The sequence below is a fragment of the Pleurodeles waltl genome, chromosome 8, assembly GCF_031143425.1.
Source record: "Pleurodeles waltl isolate 20211129_DDA chromosome 8, aPleWal1.hap1.20221129, whole genome shotgun sequence".
Taxonomy (NCBI): Eukaryota; Metazoa; Chordata; class Amphibia; order Caudata; family Salamandridae; genus Pleurodeles; species Pleurodeles waltl.
In genome coordinates, this window is record NC_090447.1 from 371,832,100 (window position 1) to 371,849,759 (window position 17,660).

General features: G+C 51.0%; 1 protein-coding gene across 1 annotated transcript in view; it reads right to left on the reverse strand.

Annotated features, from left to right (window-relative positions):
• The window catches only part of TNFSF13B (TNF superfamily member 13b), a 302,617-nt gene that overhangs the window by 71,234 nt on the left and 213,723 nt on the right, over positions 1 to 17,660 (reverse strand). The gene's annotated exons all lie outside the window — the stretch shown is intronic.

Genomic DNA, 17,660 nt, shown 5'->3' on the forward strand with positions numbered 1-17,660 from the left:
GATGAGCTCTTGCATTCGTTATCTAAGGAAATCCCCAAAGCAGAGACCCTAAATAGCCAGAAAAGAGGGTTTGGCTACTTAGGAGAGAAGATAGGCTAGCAACACCTGAAAGAGCCTATCAGAAGGAGTCTCTGACATCACCTGCTGGCCCTGGCCACTCAGAGCAGTTCAGTGTGCCAGCAGCACCTCTGTTTCCAAGATGGCAGAGGTCTGGAGCACACTGGAGGAGCTCTGGGCACCTCCCATGGGAGGTGCAGGTCAGGGGAGTGGTCACTCTCCTTTCCTTTGTCCAGTTTCGCGCCAGAGCAGGGCTGAGGGGTCCCTGAACCGGTGTAGACTGGCTTATGCAGAAATGGGCACCATCTGTGCCCATGAAAGCATTTCCAGAGGCTGGGGGAGGCTACTCCTCCCCAGCCCTGACACCTTTTTCCAAAGGGAGAGGGTGTAACACCCTCTCTCTGAGGAAGTCTTTTGTTCTTCCATCCTGGCCCAAGCCTGGCTAGACCCCAGGAGGGCAGAAACCTGTCTGAGGGGTTGGCAGCAGCAGCAGCTGCAGTGAAACCCCTGAAAAGGCAGTTTGGCAGTACCAGGGTCTGAGCTACAGACCCGTGGGATCATGGGATTGTGTCAACCATGCCAGGATGGCATAGAGGGGGCAATTCCATGATCATAGACATGTTACATGGCCATATTAGGAGTTACCATTGTGAAGCTACACATAGGTAGTGACCTATGTGTAGTGCACGCGTGTAATGGTGTCCCCGCACTCACAAAGTCCGGGGAATTTGCCCTGAACAATGTGGGGGCACCTTGGCTAGTGCCAGGGTGCCCACACACTAAGTAACTTTGCACCTAACCTTTACCAGGTAAAGGTTAGACATATAGGTGACTTATAAGTTGCTTAAGTGCAGTGGTAAATGGCTGTGAAATAACGTGGACGTTATTTCACTCAGGCTGCAGTGGCAGGCCTGTGTAAGAATTGTCAGAGCTCCCTATGGGTGGCAAAAGAAATGCTGCAGCCCATAGGGATCTCCTGGAACCCCAATACCCTGGGTACCTCAGTACCATATACTAGGGAATTATAAGGGTGTTCCAGTATGCCAATGTGAATTGGTGAAATTGATCACTAGCCTGCTAGCGACAATTTGGAAAGAAATGAGAGAGCATAACCACTGAGGTCCTGGATAGCAGAGCCTCAGTGAGACAGTTAGTCATAACACAGGTAACACATTCAGGCACACTTATGAGCACTGGGGCCCTGGCTGGCAGGGTCCCAGTGACACATACAACTAAAACAACATATATACAGTGAAAAATGGGGGTAACATGCCAGGCAAGATGGTACTTTCCTACACTCAGTCCTTGGCAGGATGAAGCACTCTGGGCACAAAGCCCCCTCCAGAACCAGTGGAGAAAGGCATCCACTTGAGAGACTGTGGCTTTGCACTCCCCAGGATAAAGCAGTGGGCAAACCACCCACTGGAGAGACTTGAGAGACTGTGGCTTTGCACTCCCCAGGATAAAGCAGTGGGCAAAACACCCACTGGAGAGACTTGAGAGATTGTGGCTCTGCACTCCCCAGGATGCAGCAGTGGACATACCACCCACTTGAGAGACTGCGGCTTTACACTCCCCAGGATGCAGCAGTGGGCAAACCACCCACTTGAGAGACTTGAGAGACTGTGGCTTTGCACTCCCCAGGTTACATCAATGGGCATGAGCCCCCTCGTGGATCTGGCGTCGTGCACTCATCCGGCTGAGGTGCCCTCCCTTCCCTTCCCCCAGAGGTGCCTGTTGTATTTCTATCTGATGCCCCAGCAGTTTTCTCTCAGTTTTGATCGGGTATTGAGTGTGGGCCTCGCCCATGCATTTTGGGCCCAGTGGTCCACAGACTATGATGGTGGAATACCTTGGACTTGTATTCTCGGTGTATCTATTTGTTTCTAGTGTAAACATATGTATATGAATGTATATTTTTTTTATTACTGTTTTTTAATAGATTACAAACGTTCGACTCATTTCCTTTTGTCCTTGCATTCTTCCAGGGGAAGTTGGGGGTTGTTAATGTAATGTATCAACATGTACTTGTGTGTGTGTAGTAGTGGGTGAGGGTGGGAGTGTTGCGTGTTGTGTGTGTGTGTCACTCTTTTTTCCCTCCCCCCTCCTCTGTGTCATAGGTGCAGTACTCACTGTGGTCTTCGCCACCGTCTTTGTTGTTCCTGGTAGAGAAGCAGGAAGATAAAGGCTGGCAGTATCTGGAGCTCGGGTTCCATGGCGTCCTGATTCCTCGTGGGGTGTGTAGAGGTGAGCGTTTTCCCTTCCAAGTCCTGTTTCCGCCGTGTTTTTGTTCACGATGAATCCGCCCCAGAAAAGGTGGCTGGTTGGACTGTTGTAATACAGTGGGCGGAACCTTGTCTTCCGCCTGTCTGTTGGCGGTTACCGCTGCGGTGTTTGTTTGTACCGCCGTGGCGGTCGGAGTGTTAAAGTGGCTGTCTATGTTGGCGGTTTCCGCCATGGTCGTGATTCCATTTTCTTTACCGCCGGCCTGTTGGCAGTTTTACCGCCGCTTTAACACCGACCGCCAGGGTTGTAATGACCACCTAAGACTACTAAACCTAAAGCACTAATTGGCTGTAAAATTCAATGTGGGGCACAGTCCAATGTGCAAAGTCAGCATCTTATGAACTCATTGTCTAGCCAGCAAGTGAGGGCATTCTAGGATCGTTTAGCACAGACCAAGCCAGCTTTTAGCAGCCAAAGGTTTGTTAAATTTAAATGACCATTGAAACTTACAACACTGTGTGAGCAGTAGGGACCAACCTGCAATGTTGTCATTGCTTGTGAACCATTCTTGCAGAACAAAAGGTAGCTATTGACGAAGCACTTTATAAGTTCCAGATCCCTGTGGAAACTTACAAATGATTAGCATACTGTTTAATTTCTGTTCAGCAGTGCTTAAGGATCGTACAAGTCAGCTGGCCAGCTTAACATCTCCTCCTGCAAAACTAGGTATCACTGCCTGCCTGCATGTTCTTATATCTTGGCATTAAAGAAGGGTGGATTTATCCACCTCATTACATGGCACGCAGGCTCCTAAAGGGCAACCCCCCATACTAAACTTGTATCAAGGTCCTCCCAAGACTATACCTTTAACACAAAGGAGCCACCAAAACACAAAGTGCTGCTCAATTTAACAGGGTGGACAAAGACATATTTGGGCATAAATAAGGTAACAATGCAAACTCACCCCTCCCCGTCTGCTACTTAGTTAAAAGCTCTGAACCTTTGGACTTTCATAACAGAAATGTCAGGCCATCAAAACAAATCCTCAAAGTTGCAGGCTCTATAAGAGAGATGATAGTCCCAAGCTACTGGAGTGCTGGGATATGCTCCCAGAGCTGCCACCACCTTACCACAGTTTGGTGGCAGAAGTCTGAGTGAACGAAAAACTTTACCCCACAAGCCTTCACAGGCAATTTAGGTGGAGCTGCTCTGTAGATCTCCTGCTGCAGGATAAAGTTGCCTAGATAAATAGGGATGGCACGAGGATAGTGGGAGGAGATATAGCCCTCCTCTAAGAGCAATCTCCACTCAGAGGTTTACCCTTTAAACCCGGAGAGCTGGAGAGAACCACAAACCCCCAGGGTCATCTCCCTCAGTGCCTTCCGGGAATCCCAAAACCTGTAAGCTGTTTCTATGTGACCTATTCTCTAGGTCTTCCACCCTAGATGAAAGACTGACAAACTGGGAAACTGTGATTCATGCTAGGTAATCAGTGAGTGATTCTCCTCCACAGCTATGTGGAGGGCAGTCGGAGACATCACCACAACACCTAGGTGAAATTGAATAATATCCATGTTTGTAGATAGCTTCTGTAAAACAACCTGAGTCTTTAAATTAGCTGACTTCAGAGCCAAGGAATCTTTCCCATACTCCTCCCTCTGCTGCTAGAGAAGATGATATATAGCAAGCAGGGTGGGAGCATCTTGCCCCAATGAGAAATCCTTTCCGGCGACCTGATCCTCTGAGCTATACTGGTTAGTAGCAGATGAAATTTGAGGAAGAGCAGTAACAGGAGGAGAGCAATTGTTAAGAGTTAGCTTCATCCCTTCGAGGTCCCATATCAGGTCTTCAGCCTCATCAGATAAAGGAGAAATGGGGTCCAATACCCCCTGCTCAAAGGCTGTTTTAACAATATCCTCCAACTGCATTGCCAACAGCTTCCCAGGACTACCCTTTTCCCTCGTGACAGATCGCAGGGGTGCCATGAGAAATGCCTGAATTCATGGGGGCCTCCATGAGAGCTCTGAATATATGACGTGGTCCTTGTCTACTAGCACTCATAGGACCACTTGATCATCATTATCATCATTGTCCTCATTCTCAGAAATACTGCCCAAGTCAGAGAAGAAAAAGAAGACCTCCTGGTCACTATTCCCTATTAGCGGCAAAGGGGACCAGAGGTTGTGCTATAATCACGATTAGCCCATTCTGTGTGGACTGTAAAGATTCTGCCCATCCCCTGGTTCCAGCTGGAATATTGCCTCATTTGATTTGATCCCATTAGCTGATCCATTCAGGGTTAGGGGGCATCTGTAGAGGTAAAGAGGTCGTCGGAGATCAGCAAAGGCTGTGCTGAGGAGGGGCCTGCTCGTCACTGGAAACTAGAATGCTTCCTTGGTTGCCGGCATACCTGTGCACCTTGTAAGGAGTGGCTTTTAAAGAAATCTAATGATCTCTGTGAACTTCTGATCTGCCCTCGCGCTATCCCATTAGAAATAATTGCAGTTGCAGTTGGAAGTTGGAGTGCAACAGCATTATCATTAGAGGTAATATTTGAGGGAGCATTATCGCCAGCCATTCGTTCAGGTCCACACTCCCGTCCATAGAAATCAAGATCGCTCTTCTTTCAGTCTGGTTGGTGGGTAGTAGCCATTGAAAGCTGCATAGTGCTTTCGGCTCCCCCAGGAGCCTTATGGCTGTTGTGAGTATTGATACCCTGATCATTAGAAAGTAAACACTTCTTGCCAAGCTTGGGAGGAGGATGAAGGCCAGCAACAGCCTGCTGACCCTCTCTTTTCAGTCGCCCCTTATGTGGCATCCTATCAAGTGTGTAGTCGAAGCATCTAAATAGAAACCACAAGAAGTTCAGAGCTACATTAAATAACTCTGTGCTCACGGCCATCAGCAGCTCCTGCTGGCAGGGAATCCGTTGTTGAGGAGAATACGGGTGAAAGAGAGTGTCCAACAGAGAATAAAACTAGTAATGTGGGTAGCCACCCTGTCTTGTCATTGCTAGGTGAGAAACAATGTATCGGGAGCAAGAAGAAAGGCTCTGCAATACTTTGTGTGTTCTCTAGGGGAGGGGAAAAATCCTGCTTCTCAGCATCAGAGATCTGCCACAGTTGCCATTGCTCCCTAGAGCAACAGGCAGGGGGCCCAAAACCCTATGCACCACATGGTCAAGACTCCTGCAGAAGCCCCACAATGCGCTCACCAGTTTCCAGCGGCCATCAGCCTTCAAGGCAGCTGTTGATCCTCCACTCCTCTGCTCTCCACTCCTCGACTTGTGGCTCACACAGCATAGCGAAGACACTCAAGGGGTAAGCCCTCCAGCCCTACACTTACTCTTCACACTCCATATACTCAGCACCATAAAGGTAGAGGTGTCACACTACAGGTATGAAGGGGGTCAGCATGCTCGTCCTCCTGAGTGCACTAGGAAGATTTGATTATTTAGGGTCTCATTATGACATTGGCAGTAAATCCCACCTACAGCCATGCTGACTGCTGCCAACATACCGTTGCCGCAGCGGATATCCGTTCACCATATTATGACACACACACACCAATATGTCACTATTCAGCCACAGACACAAGTCCGCCACACCAAAGGTCAGTGATAAACTGGTGGTATCAAAACCCACACCGCTACGCCAGCGGAACAACGCCCATCACATTATGACCCACGAATCACCACGGTGGACATTTAATGGCGGTAAACCATTGGCGGTACATACCGGCGCGCTCAAAATACACACACTCAAACAAAACAACACCTCATTGGACAATTCAAACAACATACAACTGACACCCAAACACACACCACACCCACACCACTATAAAACACACACCCACACTAACAACAACCCCTTATGAATACAAACCATTGGCATGAGACAGACACCACGACTACAGACAAAACCAGAGCCACACACCACCTACATCTATACACCATCCACGCACCCCACATCGCACACCCCAACACATCACCCTACACACCCTCACCTACACAACTCACACAACACCCATGGCACCACAAATACACCCCAGATTCTCAGAGGAGGAGCTAAGGGTCATGGTGGAGGAAATCCTCAGGGCAGAGCCACAGCTATTTGGAGCTATTTGGAGCATAGGTGCAGCAGATATCCATTCCTAGGAATATGGAGCTATGGCGGAGGATCGTCGACGGGGTCAACGCTGTGGGACAGCACCCCTGAACAAGGGACGACATCAGGAAGAGGTGTAATGACCTACGGGGGAAGGTGCGTTCCATTGCAGCAGGACACCAACTCGCTGTGCAGAGGACTGGCGGTGGACCCCACACCTCTTCTCCCACAACTAGCAACATGAGAGGGGCAAGTCCTGGCAATCATGCATCCTGAGGGCCTGACCGGAGAAGCAGGAGGACTGGACTCTGGTAAGTAAACTCTCTACTACTATCACCCGTACCTGCATGCCACCACATACCCCCACCCTTACCCTCACTCCCATCACTCCACCACCTCCCCCACCCCCCACCATCACATCTCACTCACCCCAATGCCAATCCCTGCAGTGCATACCAATGCATGGACAACACTCACAGCCCTGCATGGACACTCATCACTACAGCATGCAGACTATAGAGAACTAATCATCCTAACATATACCAACGTACACAAGTGAAAGCTTCCAGCGCAAATACAAACAAAGAGGGCAACCCACCAATGCACAATATGTCACACACAGAAACAGAAGAGGTGCCATCACTATCCAGTCCCCCTACGGAAGAGTCCCACAGTGATGACAGTGATGACGCCTGGATCTGGATGACCAACCTGGCCCATCAGAGACCTCTGGACAGTCGGTTACCCAGGCACAGTCACACACCACAATAGAGCCTCCCCCACCTGGAAACACCACCACAGCACCCACCCAGCATACCCATACCTCTGTCCCCAGGACACATCAATCAGCAGTGTGTCCACCACTACAGGGACCCCAGGGCACACCTCATACCCAAGACAATCAGGGACCTGGGGTCAGTGGCAGTGGGTACACAGGGAAACTGAGAGGACTGCTGTGTGCCAGGGGGAGGTAGGCCCAGGGAACTGACTCTCCAGGAGGCACTTGCAGAGAGCCTGGGAGCCTACCAACATTCCCAGGATATGCTGGGCCAGATCCTGGATACTGTGCATGAGAACAGGCAGCTGCAGGAGGAACAGTACCAGGGGATCAGGGAGGACTTGCAGGCCATCAACACCACCCTGGTCTACATAGCAGACATCTGAACTGCCTTCCACCTCCGCTGCCGCTAGTGGACAGAAAGCCCACCACAGAACCAACAGGCCACCAGCACCCTGTGATCCAGGCAGAAGCCATAGACTAGTGCCAAGACCCCGCCAGGAAATGAGACTCTCCCGATTGTCACCCTTGTGTCCCACTCTGTCACCCTGTCCACCTTGAACTGCCGTTGCTCCCCTTCCTATGTCCCCTTGGACAATGCACCTGTGCACCAAATAGACTGGAACAATACCCTGGACTTTCCTCCATCATCCCCCCATCCCAATGCACTTGCCCCTCTTCTTTTTAGCACTTCAATAAACACCCTTTGAAAAAATACAAGTATGGAGTATGTCAGATTTTTAAGTACGTATTCGTTTAACCAGGTTCAAACATTGCAATTCAACTGTAAAGTAATTTTCACATGGGGAAGTCCTGTAGTTGGCTGCAGTGATCACACCAGGAGCGATGGTGGGGCACCAACATCAGCAAAATGAATTGCCAAAGGGTACAGTGAGTGGGCATAGAAGTGGGAAGTAGCAGCATGCCAGTGCCAAAGATAATCTAAATAATGACAATGAAATGTGAAGTAACACTGTCTTACCTGTGTGTCATTGGAAGTATTGTCGTATCACTGCTGTTCTGTCGTCTTCATCCTCATCCTATGCCTCCTCATCCTCACTGTCCACAGGGTCCACTGCTGCCACATGGCCATCTCCAGCCTCTTCCTCCTGCAGAAAAAGCACATGGCGTCTCAAGACAAGGATGTGCAACATGCAGCATGCCACTATTATCTTGCAGACCTTCATGGGTGAATAGCTCAGGGATCCCCCAGTTAGATGGAGGCACCTGAACCTGGCCTTCAGGAGGGCGAAGGTCTGTTTGATTATCCTTATTGTTCACCCATGTGCCTCATTGTAACGTTCTTCTGCCCTTGTCCTGGCACTCCTCGCAGGGGTCAGTAGCCATGATAGGTTGGGATAACCAGAGTCACCTGCAAATATCGAGGGCCAACATTTAGGCACACACTATCCTATATGGCCCACACCATACACCAACATCTACTGGGTGAGAACCAGGGCTCACCTATTAGCCAAACCCGGTGCCTCTGTAGGTGGGCCATCACATCTGAGATGCTGCTATTCCTCAGGACAAAGGCATCATGCACCGACCCTGGATACTTAGCATTGACGTGGGAGATGTACCGGTCCGCCAAGCACACCATCTGTACATTCCATGGAGTGGAAACTCTTACGATTACTGAATACCTGTTCATTTTTCCGGGGGGGGGGGGACAAATGCAATATGAGTTCCATTAATCGGATATGTCCCACTGCATAGAAGTCAGCCTTCACTGTGGCCAAATCCTCCACTTAGGGGAAAACAATGTAGCTGCACATGTGTTTAATCAGGGCAGACAACACTCTTGTCAGCACTATTGAGAACATTGGCTGTGACTTTCCTTCTGCCAAGCCCACTGTCACTTGGAAAGAACCAGTTGCAAAGAAATGGAGCATAGATAGCACAGGGGGATCCCAGTGCAATGACGGATAACAGATATCAGGTCAGGCTCGAGTTGGGCACACAGCTCTGTGATTGTGGCCCTGTCAAGTCTATAGGTGAGGATAATGTGCCTGTCCTCCATTGTTGCCAAGTCCACCAGGGGTCTGTACAAGGGGGTATGTCTCCATCTCCTATTCATCCACAGTGATTGCAGTCTAAGGGACAAAAAAGTGAGGAGCTGGTCACAAACTGAACCTCGGAGCCACAACAGTATAATGCATGATGTTAATTTGAAATGGTTAAGTGGGATTTGTCCTATATGTCCTATTTTTAATTGTGAAGCAGTTATTATACAGGACCTGCCCACCCCCTGAAATGGCGTCTGCCTGTCCTGTTTGGAGGGACAGGTGCAAGTGAGGTAATTCCACTGACGTTCTGCTCCATTGCGGTAGGTGGTCGGGAACTGCCATGCAACTCCTCATTGGTTAACATTGGGCCCTATGGGGTACACTGGCCAATGGTGATGTACGCCAGCGGTGACGGTATGCACCGCCATGGACGTAACCGCCATTTTCTATCTGATCACTCGCTTCCTACCTGACCTTCAGCAGGAGAGGACCTACACTGCATGTGCTGCTTTGACCTGTGTCTGGAACCTACCATGGCCAGTGTGACTGGGGAAAGGGCCCAGGCCTTCACCTCGGCAGAGTTGGAGAGCCTGTTGGATGGGGTCCTACCCCAGTACAGGCTGCTGTATGGGCCTCCAGACCAACAGGTGGGTACACAGTAGGTACGATGCATGTGGTATGAATGCATGGAGTGGTGTGTGTGAAGGCCTCGTGTAGGGGGTTGGGTGGATGTCCCCTGGGCGGCGTACAGCTTGTGTGCTCGGCCATGTGTTTGTGTTAATGGTGATGCGAAGGGATATAGTGGGCCAAAAGAGGAACAGGCAGGACGGTCTGACTGATACCATTTCCTGTGTGTATTTCTCTGCAAGTCAGTGCCCATCAAAAGAAGGGTATATGGCATGCCATCGCCAAGGACGTGTGGACCCTGGGGGTCCACGGCAGATGGAGCACCAACTGTCAGAAAAGGTGGGAGGACCTGAGATGCTGGGCACGGAAGACAGCGGAGGCCCAGCTGGGGATGGCCTCCCATTGAGGAAGCGGTGCCTGTCAAATTTGGACCCCTCTGATGGCCCGCATACTGGCGGTGGCCTATCCAGAGCTAGATGGGCGCTTGAGGGCATCACAGCAGCCAAAAGGGGGTGTGTACAGTGCTGATCATTACAACTTATGCATGGTAGTGGGGTACCCGGGTGGGGGATGTGTGTCAGTGGGTGCCCCTAGGCCAGGCTTGACATTGCAGAGTAGGTCCCATGTTGGCCAGGGTTCTGAAGTGATAATCCTACTACCTAGCTCGTAGGCATCAACAACAGGTCAGGGCTGGGTGGGTTCCAGGTGTGCTGCATTTGGCACTTCCCCCTCTTTTTGTTTTGTCACCCTGTCCTTATGTGCATTAGCCTCATCTGGCAGAGAAGCAGAGGCACCGGTGACGGAGAGAGCTGCATCCCACAGGACCCAGGAGGCAGAGTCCACTGACGGTGAGGGAGCCAGTGGGACGGAGGTCAAGGGGAAAACCACGGCGGAGACTTGAGTGGACAGTTCAGACACAGATACCTCCTCCGATGGAAGCTCCTGGTGGTGGCAGACACCTCTATGCCCACCCCAGCTACATGTACAGCCACCACCCTGTACCAGCACTGCCCTCCCAGCAGCCCCTCAGTGAGCTGCCCGTGCCCCCTCACCCAGGAGGGTGGGCATCTCCTTCATCCCAGGCACCTCAGGCCCTGCCCCAGTTAGCCCAGCTGCACTGAGTGAGGAGGCTATTGACCTCCTGAGATCCATCTCTGTAGGGCAGTCAACCATTGTGAATGCCATCCAGGGGCTGGCAGCCCAGATGAAACAGACAAATGCATTCCTGGAGGGCATTCACACTGGCTTGGTGGCCCAACATAGATCAATCCAGGCTCTGGCCTCCTCTCTGATGGCAGCCATTGTCCCTGTTTCCACCCTCCCCCCTCCAACTTCCTCTTCCCAATCCCATTCCCATCAACCCCAATCTATTCTAACCACACAGGCAGACGAGCATGCACACAAGACAACACACAAGAGTGTCACAGGCAAACACAAGCACCACACATCATCCCACAGGCACTCACACAAACACCATCCAGGTGCAGACATACCACCATCCACAATTTCCACTGCCTCCCCCTCCTCCTCCCCCACCTCCCTCCCAGTTCTGTCTACACTCATACCTGCATGCACAACCTCCACACCCACTACCAGCATCACCACCATTCCTAGCAGAACAGACACCTCACTGGCAGACACCTCCACAACAGCCATGCACAACCCTGTGTCCTCTCCCACTATGTCTGTCACTCCCCCTCCCAAGGTACACAAACGCAAGCACTCAGACACCCAACAGCCATCCACCTCACAACAGGATCCAGCCCATGCACCTGCACCCAAGCAGAGCAGACAGACACCTCCTACAACCACTCCCTCTTCCTCCACTCCCAGACCTTCTCCATCTCCTGCCCCAATGTCCCTAAGAAGTTTTTCCTCTCCACCATTGACCTCTTCCCTACCCCTCCTCCCCCCATCCTTCACGTCTGGTCAAGGTGGCAAAAACCCAGGCAAGCACCTCAACCACACAGTCCACGGGCCCAGTAGTCTCCACACCCACTCATGGTGGGAAAAGATCCAGGGCAAATGTCCAGAGGTTGAAGGAGCCTGCACCAAGCAGCCTCAAAGAAAGGGTGCCTGCCCCAGCTGCGGGCCGGAAGACCACGGAGCCTGCCCCAGCTGCTGCCAGGAAGACCAATGAGCCTGCCCCAGCTGCTGCAAGGAAGGGCAAGGAGCCAGCCCCAGCTGCTGCCAGGAAGGACAACGAGCCTGCCCCAGCTGCTGCCAAGAAGGGCAAGGAGCCAGTACCAGCAGACAGGAAGGACAAAGGGCCTGGTGCAGAGACTCAGGTGGAGCCCCCACCACCAACTATGGTTGTGCAGCTGTCCAAGGCTGCAGGGGATGGTCTGGAGCTTCCCCCCACCACCACCAACAGCACCACCACCAGTGGGCAGCCATCCAAGGCTGCATGGAATGGGCTTAAGTTTCCCCCCAGCAGCAGCAGCAGCACCACCACCGTCAGTGGGCAGCTGTCTGAGGCTGCAGGGGATGGGCTGGAGCCTCGCTGCCATCCGAGGCTGCAGGCGTTGGGTTGGAGCTTCCCCCCACCACCACCATCAGCAGCAGCAGCACCACCACCAGTGGGCAGCCGTCCGAGGCTGCAGGGGATGGGCTGAAGCCTCCCCCCACCAGCAGCAGCAGCACCACCACCAGTGGGCAGCTGTCAGAGGCTGCAGGGGATGGGCTGGAGCCTCTCCCCACCAGCGGCTGCAGCAGCACCACTGCCACACCTGAGCAGCCGTCACCGCCGGCGGATGGTATGTAGTCCTGCCTCCATGGGCTGCTGTGCAGCCTGCCGCCTGCAAATCCAGTGGGTAAGACACCCACCAACCCCAGGATCAAGAGCACAGGGCACGAGGCCCCCTCCAGAACCAGTGGGTAAGACACCCACCAACCCCAGCCTCGAAGGATCAAGAGCACAGAGCATGATGGCCCCTCCAGAGCCAGTGGGAAAGATACCCACCAACCCCAGCCTCCCAAGGATCAAGAGCACAGAACATGATGCCCCCTCCAGAACCAGTCGGTAAGACACCCACCTGAGAGACTGTGGCCTTGCACTCCCCAGGACAGTGCAATGGGCATGTTGCCCCCTCCAGAGCATGTGGGCAAGTCACCCACTTGAAAGACTGTGGCCTTGCACTCCCCAGGACCGAGCACAGGGCATGTTGTCCCCTCCAGAGCATGTGGGCAAGTCACCCACTTGAAAGACTGTGCCTTGCACTCTCCAAGACCAAGCAAAGGGCATGTTGCCCTCTCCAGAACCAGTGGTCTTGTTCCATCTGCCGGCTGAGGTGCCCCCGTTCCCTATTCCCCTGAGGTGCCTGCCTATTTTCCAACTGATGCCCCTGCAGTGTTCTCTCTGTGTTGGTGCAGATGACAAGTGGGGCCTTGGACTTTGGCCTGTGGCCCTGTGGCCCAAGCACAATGAGGACTGGGCAGAGTCCCTTGAACTGTACATATGTATATACCATTACATTGCATTTTCATATTTCTACTGTGTTGTTATTATTACACTCACTGTAGCACATTCCTGTTGTCCTTGCATTATTCCTCAGGGGTACGGGGTAAATATGTTTGAGTACTGCAGCTGATTGTGTGTATGGTGTTGGGGGTGTGTGTGTTACGTGTGTGTGTCACTCTCTTTTTCCCACGCCATCCCTGTGTGCTAGGGGGCTGTACTCACCATGCTCATCTTCACGGTCGTTGGTGTTCATGTTGGAGCAGGACGTAGAAAATCATTGGAAATATTTGCAGCTTGGGCTCCATGGCGGCGTGGTTCTTCCCTGTGTCACCAAAGGTGAGTCCTTTCCCTTCCGTGCAATGTTTCCACCAGGCTTTTGATGCATTGGGACCGCCCCGGACAAGGTGGCGGTTTCCTGTCTCATAATACGCTGGGTGGAACATTGACTTCCGCCTGGCTTATGGCGGTTACCACCATAGTGGTTGTTGTTTCTGCCCTGGCGGTCGGTGAGGTAAAGTGGCTGTCTTTCTGAGTTCTCACCGCCATGGTCATAATTTGGCACTAGATACCGCCAGCCTGTTGGCGGTATTACCGCTACTTTATCACTGACCCCCAGTGTTGTAATGAGGGGCATAATGTCTTTTCATGCATCCTTTAGCTGGTGCACACTCCATCATGGTTGGCCTGAACTTGTCACTTTGTCCTGGTGTAGCATGACCAGATACCTACAGTTGGTGTTTTGTACTTTTTGACACTAAGGGGGTTATTCTAACTTTGGAGGAGTGTTAATCCGTCCCAAAAGTGACGGTAAAGTGACGGATATACCACCAGCCGTATTACGAGTTCCATAGGATACATTGGACTCGTAATACGTCTGGTGGTAAATCCGTCACTTTTCCGTCACTTTTGGGACGGATTAACACCTCCTCCAAAGTTAGAATAACCCCCTATATTTACTGAAATCTTTATAATTGGTTATCTCTAATTCTGAGATGTTTGGATGTTTTTCATTTTTATTTATAAAAATTGACTCTATTTTTTTTATTTGGTGTGGGATCACCGTTTGAAGTGCTGCATAAATAATTTACACATTACCTTTAACGTAAGCCTGACTGTTCTGGGTCAAGCAACAGAGGGCTGAGCAAAGGTTAATTTTGGGTTTGCAAGTAACTTCACCCTGACAAAGATTGTGGTTGCTGTTTGAGTAGAGTTTCACCACCCTTAACAAGTATCTGAATTTATTATATATGGGTACAGAGCAGACAGACTTAACTTAGAGAAATATGTAGAGCATTCAGCAGAACTGAAAGATTTAAAAAGTCAAAAACCCAATCAATAAAAATCTCACTCAATTTATAAAATTCAATATGGGAAACTGGATACATGATTTTCTAAAGAGTTAAGAGAAAAGGGATGGAGTCATGCTGCCAACTATAATGGCCACACAGCAGTGAAGCTCCAGAGCCACCTGCCCACCAATCATGGTGTTACTGCCTACAATGAGTCCCAGCAATGTGCCATTGAGATAAGATGGGGGTGTGATACCCTTGGACCCATCGGCCTGACTCTCCCTCCTTGGGGCCCACTACTGCAGCAGAAGGAGGCGATGGTGGTCCAGCACACCAGCCCAGTCCTCGGAGGCTCCACGGTGGGAGAGACCATCAGTGAGCCTGAGGGCAGGATACTGAGTCCTGCTGGCTGCTGGCCACTTTGCATGCATCACCCGGTGTGACTCTCCCCACTCCGGGGTTTTAAACACCTCATCTGCCTCAACAGAGAGAGCCTTGGCAGGCACTATGGCCTGGGGCCTGTACATACACTTGCGGGCCCACGTAGTTGAGGATTGCAGCAGTCCATTAGGCCTGCACACATGGCCTGGCCAATACCACGTCTGCTGCTCTGCATCAAAGCCCTGGCTGGGGTGTGCAGGTGCTGTGAGCCCAAAAGGAGGGCATAACCATCCTGCATCATACACCTTAGCAACAGAGGCACCTGTACATGTGCCCCACATGGTGCAGGGGATGCCTGGATATCTATATGTGGACAGCTCTGTGTAACAGCAATCTCTTGCGTCAAGGAGCAGGCAAAAAAGTAACAGCTTCCGTGGCATCTGACTGCACACCCACTGCATTGGTGTCCCCTCCATGGACTGTCCTGAAACCAATTGGGACACCCCTCCCTCTAGCCACAACAACTGATCCATGAATGCATTTTACTCGGCTTCCCACAATCTCTGGTCCTGACAAGATTATTGGTTTGTGTCTCAAGATGCACTCTTACAGTTATAGGACATTAATCATTTACCCAACACATTGTCTGAGCACTCCCTAGTGAAGCTACAACTGAAAAGCTCATCCACCCAAGCTAGGACCAGTCAGTGGCAGATCCCTGCTAATGCCCTTCAGAACTGTGCCTTCCGCTATGAACTCCAAGAAGCCATTATTGAGTACTTCACACTCGCCCAGTGTGGGCAGTTGCCAAGCAAGCTACTCTATGGGAGGCTTTTAAAGTCTATATACGTGGCATATGTGTCACCAAACAATCAGGGGCGCTTAATAGCATTCGCAATGACTTGGTGCGAGTACAAAAGGAGCTACTGAAAATAAACCAAGGTTCTTTTAAAAAGGGACCCGATCCACACCTCCACCGATGCAAGATGCCTATGATGGAATTTAGAGAACTTGCAGATGAGGAAGTAGCTTGCTTTGGCAAATATGACTAGCATGCAGGTCTGGTGAGGGTGAAAGTCCAGGCCGCACACTAGCTAGACTACGGTGCCCAAATATTCCCAGCACCTATGTGACGGAGCTCCACACAGATGAAGGAGAGACAGCGATGGACAATATTGCTATAGCCACAAAGTTCCTCCAATACTACTGCCAACTATACACTGCTCGCACGACGGACAGCATAGACGCAATAGCAAAATACCTGGCAGAAGTAGTAATGGTGTGGCTAATGGATGGTCAGCAACAATTCCTAGCTGCCCCCATAACATGTGAAGAAATAATCCAGGCAATTAACACACAATATGGCTCCAAAGCCACTGGATTTGTTGGCTTAGCAGGACACTTCTACCAGGCTACAGAATTATTTGAGACTGGTACACTTCCTCCCACACTCAGGGAAGAAGTTATCATACTATTGCTCAAACCTAGCTATCAGGCACATCAATGCACATCATACAGAACTCTATTTCTCTTAAACCATGACAACAAAATACTAGCAAAACTCCTTGCCACACATATGGCCATTCTAATGGAAAAAAGCAAATCACCAAGCAGGCTCTGTTTAAACCTCACCGATTTACTACACAAAGGGCCAGATGTAGCAAAAATAAAAATTGCGACTCGCATTTTGCGAGTTGATGCGACTCGCAAAATGCGAGTCGCAATATGTAATGCCAGAAAAAAATAATATCCGAATTTGCGACTCGCAGCCGGACTCGCAACGCAGTGTGCGAGTCCGCAGATTGCGAGGTCGCTTTTTGCGAGTGTGCAAAAAACGAACTCGCAATTAGCGAGTAGGTGTCGCAAATTGCGATTACCCTGAAAATTGCTTACAGGTGCAGCAGAACACTCCAGAAACCACACCAGAACACTCTGGAAACACTTCCTGGCACATGATGATGACATCACAGCCAGGAAGTTTACAAATACACCTGGGAGGAGGGAGGACCACACCCTTTTATAACTGCCGGTTTTCACACAGAACAAACAGCAGCTGCCATGGAGGGAACCCCAAGAAACAGGAAGCTCAAATTTTCTGAGAGGGAGCTGGAGGTGCTGACAGAGGAATGCTGTCAGCACTGTGATGAGCTATTTGGGAGAGCAGCCCTCAATGTTCCTGAGGCCACAAAAAAACAACTCTGGCAGGACATTCAGGATAAGATCAATTCCCTGGGGGTGAGCCACAGGACAATTGAGGACATCAAGAAGAGGTGGTATGACCTCCGCTCCCGGACCAAGGAGAGGGTGGCTGAAAGGCTCCGGGAGATGAGAGGCACAGGAGGGGGACCATCGTCTGTGCCACCACCCACACCCCTGGAAGAAAGGGTGGAAGAAACATTGGAGCAGGAGACAGTGTGTGGATTTGGGGACCTGGACACCTTAGAGCCCAGCACATCAACCGGTGAGTACCATGTGATATGCCTGTACCCCTATCAATGCCATACCCCCACCCACCATGTACACAGGTGCATGCACAACCAATATAGCTCCATTTCAGGGTAGAAAATGCCAGAATGATGCATTATGGGAAATGTAGTCAAGTAGGCAGTTCATAGGCAAATGTTTATTAGGAAGTGTGCAATAGATAGTAGACACTGACAGTCTGTTCCCCATGTCCCACAGGTCTCCAGCAAGACACCCCCAACACCCCAAGCACCCAGGCCCAGG